Source organism: Pituophis catenifer, unplaced genomic scaffold, assembly GCF_029215685.1.
Source record: "Pituophis catenifer annectens isolate HBS135680 unplaced genomic scaffold, rPitCat1.0.hap2 SCAF_13, whole genome shotgun sequence".
In the NCBI taxonomy this organism is placed as follows: Eukaryota; Metazoa; Chordata; class Lepidosauria; order Squamata; family Colubridae; genus Pituophis; species Pituophis catenifer.
The window spans coordinates 6,263,411-6,269,410 of record NW_027256893.1 but is presented as its reverse complement, the minus strand read 5'-3'; positions in this window follow the sequence as shown (position 1 = coordinate 6,269,410).

Sequence of the window (6,000 nt, the reverse complement as noted above, 5' to 3'; positions counted from 1 at the left end):
AGAGAGGAAGGACAAGGGGTAGGGGGAGGGAGGGAAGGAAGGACAAGGAGAAGGAGAGGGAGGAAGGACAGACAAGGGAGGGAAGGAAGTTAGGACAAGGGGGAGGGGGGAAGGGAAGGAAGGACGGGCAAGGGAGGGAGGGAGGGAAGGAAGGAAGGACAAAGGGAGGGGAGGGGGAGGAAGGAAAGATAAGGGAAGGAGGGAGGGAGGGAGGAAGGAAGGAAGGAAGGAAGGAAGGAAGGAAGGAAGGAAGGAAGGAAGGAAGGAAGGAAGTCTAGAGTTCTTCAGTTCCCACAAATGGTCCATATATAGCCCGTCTTGAATTCCAGGGCCCATTTAGTGCTGGCCAGGAGTTCATTCGATTCTTGTGTCGTGCATTGGCCTAAGCATCCCAAAGATGCTTTTCCAAAAAGGCAGCTGGACTTTCTGGGGGTTTTTTTCCTTTGAAAATGTTTCACTTCTCATCCAAGGAGCTTCTTCAGTTCGAAACATTTTCAGAGAAGGAAACCAAGAGAGTCCAGCTGCCTTTGGGACAACGGTGACCTGGATGATGGAGAATCCCGATGGGCAAAGGCATGAGCAATGGATCATCTTAAGTGGGACTTCGATGCGGTCCCGATTCTTCGTGCCTGAATTAAGAAAAAGCAGGAGGAAAGGCTAATAAATAAATACTGAGGACTGTTAATGATGGGAATTGAGGTTTCCTGTAGGTCAAGGAAATGTTCTGCAAAATAGGATAATTTGTGCCTGGTCATTTGTGCCTCGAATGAGAATTCTGAATTGATTTGTTTGACGATCCGTTGATTTGTTTCCTTGGCTGTCTGTAGTATTCTCAGGAGTCTTCTCCGAAACCCAAAGTGTCAATACTCTTCTTCTCCTGATTCTTCAAAGTCCAACTTTCGCTTCCATAGAGTGATTCAGGGAATAGCAATGGCACTATTGCAAGAGCCCTTAGACTTATATACCTCTTCACAGTGCCTTATAGCCCTCTCTAAGCGGTTTACAGAGTCAGCCTCTTGCCCCTCAAAATTTGGGTCCTCATTTTACCAACCTTAGAAGGATGGAAGGCTGAGTCAACCTTGAGCCAGTCAGGATTGAACTCCTAGCAGTGGGGAGCCAGCTTGCAATACTGCATTCTAACCACTGCAAATGATGGATGGATGGATGGATGGATGGATGGATGGATGGATGGATGGATGGGAGGGAGGGAGGGAGGGAGGGAGGAAGGAAGGAAGGGAGGGAGGGAGGGAGGGAGGGAGGGATAATAGCAATAGCACTTAGACTTATGACCAGGGGTGAAATCTAAAAATTTTTGCTACCGGTTCTGTGGGCGGGGCTTAATTAGTGGGCGGGGCTTGGTGGTAAGATGACTGGGAGGGCGTGGCTTGTTGGTCAGGTGGGCATGGCCAAGTCAATGTCACTTCTTTGCCCTTTTTTACCTACAAAACACAACACAACACAACACAACTGGCTCATCCACAATATAAAAGCAGCCGTGCTAGACCCAAAATGACCCCTGCAACAAGCAGGAACCTCACACAGCCACAAAAAGCCCAAAAAAACAACTTTCACACTTTACACGCACACAACACAACTGGCTCACCCACAATGTAAAAGCAGCTGTGCTAGCCCCAAAATGGCTCCTGCAACAAGCGGGAACCACACACAGCCACAAAAAGCCCCAAAAAACAACTTTCACATTTTAGACACACAAAATTCCACATACAGCTTTGTGAGATTTTGTGTGTTTGTGTAGTTAGAGTGAAACACTACAGAAACACACTAAATCTCAGAAAGCTGCACAAATATTATTTTATTTTTATTTATTTTTATTTTTATATAAAAGCAGCTAAATTTAAAACTTCCTAAACTTTAAATGGCTAGGTCTAAAAAAAAGAACAACTAAAAAAAAACCCAATTAACTATTTTTTTTAAAGCTCCCAAAGGGGAAAAAAACTTACCCAATAGAACAGGGGTCTCCAACCTTGGCAACTTTAAGACTTGTAGACTTCAACTCCCAGAATTCATCAGCCAGCTTTGCTTTGCTGGCTGAGGAATTCTGGGAGTTGAAGTCCACAACTCCCTGCCTGCTTGATTGCAGGCAAGGAGATTCAGTTGCTTGCTGATGCAATCGATTGCAGGGATTACAGTAAGGCGTTGCAACCAGCAGCTAAGGTAAGCAAGCTGAGGGGGGGCGGGGGAGGGATTTTTGCCACCGATTAGCAGGCAACTCAGCTGAGATCGTCAGAGCTTGGCTCATCAGAGCCATTTAAAGAAAAAAAAAGGCTCTGATGATCGTGCGGCTCAGCTGGGCATGGGGGGCGGGGGCAGGGATTTTTGCTACCAGTTTTCCAAACTGCCCGCTGCCATCACTACCTACTCACCCAAGCTGGTCCGAACCGGGAGCATTTCACCCCTGGTTCAGGGGTCTCCAACCTTGGCAACTTTAAGAGTTGACCCCTTCTTAGTGTTTTACAGCCCTCTCTTAAGTGATTTACAGAGTCAGCCTCTTGCCCTCAACAATCTGGGTCCTCCTTTTTCTGACCTCAGAAAGATGGAAGCCTGATTCAACCTTGACCTGGTCAGAATCAAACTCCTAGCAGTTGGCAGAATCAGCCTGCAATATTGCATTCTAACCACTGCAAACCATGGATGGATAGATGGATGGATGGATGGATGGATGGATGGATGGATGGATGGTTGGATGGATGGATGGAAAGGCAATAGCACTTAGACTTATATACTGCTTCACATTGCTTTCCAGCCCTCTCTAAGGGGTTTACAGAGTCAGCATATCGTCCCCAACAATCTGGGTCCTCATTTTACCCACCTCGGAAGGAGGGAAGGCTGAGTCAACCTTGAGTTGGTCAGGATCGAACTCCAGACTGTGGGCAGAGTTAGCCTGTAATACTGCACTCTAACCACTGCACCACCACGCTCTTAGTTGACTAGGCCCGTGGCTTTTACGAATCCAAGGAGAAAAAATTTTCAGCCTAACACCACAGGTAGTCTTCGACTTATAACTATTTGTTTAGTGACTGTTCGAAGTTACAAAGGACTGAAAAAAAAGCGACTGATGACCGTTTTTCACTCTCACGACCATTGCAGCATCTCCAGGGTCGCATGATCAAAATTCGGATGCTTGGCATGTATTTATGACGGTTGCAGTGTCCAAGGTCATGTGATTGCCTCTTGTGACCTTCCAACAAACAAAGTCCATGGGGAAGCCAAGTTGACTTAAACAACTGTGTTACTAACCTAACAACTGTAGTGAGTCACTTAACAACTGGGGCAAGGAAGGTCGTAAAGTGGGGCAAGACTCACTGAAGCTCTGTGTCGCTTAGCAACAGAAATTGTGGGCTTTGTTTTGGTCGTAAATTGAGGACAACCTTGTATTGTGGACCTCAGTCAGAGGCTCACGGACGCTAAGCAATGCCTGTGACAGGTCAAATCAGACCTTGATCCGATTTGATGCCTGAAATCAGGCCATCACCCATTCTTCAGTGAAGGGATGTCGTTCTAAAATGTTTGGAAATATTTTGTAAGAAGAAATATCCTTCTGGGTTCTGCTCCAAGTGGGGAAAAAGACACTGGAAACATGGAGACTGCTTGGAAAGATGGTTTAATGGTGGACAGGATCACATGGCTTGAGTTCCTGAACAGAAAAGGGCAGAGATGGTGTGAGTCCCCGGGTTTTATGCCCTCTCTGGCTTTGAACTTCCTGGACCCCCAAAAGAGTATCCTGATTGGTTGTCAGACTCCCAGGGGGTGGGGGTCTTAGCTAGCCTTGCTGGCTGATGTAATCTTCCCAGGTGCCATGTGGTGAATTTCTGTTGCTAGATGGGTCCTCTTGTGTTAGTTTCTGTTGCTAGATGGGTCCTATTGTGTTGCAGATGATGGTCCATTGACACAGGGTGGGGGCACAGGAAGGTGGGAGCTGCTTTGTCTTTAAAACATGTTTCTCCATTTCTCAGCCAGGGAAACATAATATTCTGCCTTTTTAAATATTTCCTAAAATATTTCATTCTTCTAGGAGAGGGGTGGGTGCTAACTTCCTACAATTTCTATAAATGCTTTTGCCCAACTTGAAAAAACAAACAACCCAACAGAAGATGAAATAGCAAAAAAAATGTGCCACCTATTCCCGAAGATCAAAATCAGCTACGGGAAGAAATTGTTTTACTCTATAGGAGAAGCCTTGCATTATTGCACAATTTGTTATGATTCCCTTTCGAAATACAACAAAAATCGGGAAATTCCCAAAAAAAAAGAAATAGGGGAAATCATAAAACACTGCCACCTAGTGGCAATTCCTGCAAGATGACTCTCACCTCTCTAGCCACGTCCTGTTCACCAGTTCACACAAACCTGTTTAATTCTAGGCCGGGGTTAACAAGTCACAAAACCCTGCACTCATTGAGCATGCTTTGCTTAAGCAAAATGGCACGTTACACCTTCGTGTGATGGTCTGGGGTTTACACAACTGCAAAAGACAAAAGAGTTTCCCGGAACAACAGGATTCTCACAACTCGGTTTAAGTTGAAGGTTAAAGTTGGTCGCGTTAAGCCAGCCAAGATGGCTGCAGTAAAAGAAGAGAGATACCTGCATTGCAGATGAAATTAGCTATCTGCATGCAACTTATGCATTGAAACTGATGACCGGGGAGATTTAAATGACTTATTTCTTAGACTGAGATAGAGAAATGCTAAGAAAACTAAACTGTTCCTGGAAAATCTGCACTTTTGAGGAAGCAAGGATTGCAACAGCATTGAGGGATTTAAACTCTGATGCTGGAGAAAGTATGCCTGAGAATTCCAGAAAGAGGTGAGAAAACAAAGCAAGGAATCATGGGGGCGGAAATCAACCCAACGTTCTTACCAGGGGTGAAATGTAAAATGCGTTACTACTGGTTCTGTGGGCATGGCTTGGGGGGGTGGGTAATGTGACTGGGTGGACTTTTTTTTTTTTTACTTTTCAAAGCATTTTTTCTATTGCTTTGAAAAGCCTCTCTGCCGATCAGGCAACTCAGCTGGGATCGTCAGAGACTTTTCAAAGCATTTTTTTTTACCACCTCTTCAGCCAAGAGGTTGCAGAAAAAATGCTTTGAAAAGCCTCTGACGATCCCAGCTGAGCCGCAGGATCATCAGAGGCTTTTTTTTTTTTTTTACTTTTAAAAGCGTTTTTTCGTCAGAAGAGGTTGTAGAAAAAATGCTTTTAAAAGTAAAGAAGAAAAAAAAAAGTCTTTGATGAACCTGCGGCTCAGCTGGGCATGGTGGGGAGGCGCAGGGATTTTTGCTACCGGTTCTCCAAACCACCCGCCACCATCGCTACCGGATCAGGTGATCCGGTCCAAACCAGGAGCATTTCACCCCTGCACTGCTGTCATGAAAATTCTTTATCTATGTAGTTGCTAAGAATTGATACTGAATGGAAGGCATTTAAATACTCTTACCAGCCTATGAATGCAAGACCCAGTACTCTATAGAGGCATCTGTACTGCTGGAAAGAGTGGAAAGGAAAATAATGACCAGCAGTAAGATGGATGGGCTCAGTTACAGGTTGCCCTCGATTTATGACCGCACAGATGGGATCAGAATTTCCATTGCTAAGCAAGGGGATTTGTTTAGTGAGTTGCATCCGATTTTAAAAACCTTTTTCCCCAGAGTTAAAACAAATCTTGCAGTTCTTAAGTGAATCAGGTGGGTTTTTTTTTAAAGCAGATCTGACTTCCCCCATTGACACTGTTTGTTGGACGCTGGCTAGGAGAGTCACCCATTGGTGGATCATGTGACTTTGGGTGGCTGCAACCATTGTAAATACATGCTGCCCGGATTTTGATCAATGTGACCGTGGGGAATGCTGCAACCGTCGTTAAGTGCAAGGACCGGCCATAACATAAGTCACCTTTTTTCAGTGCTGTTGTGACTTCTTTTTTTTCTGAAAAAAGTTTTTTTTTATTTTTCATCAACGTTTAAATTTTAAACATCCATCTTTTATCCA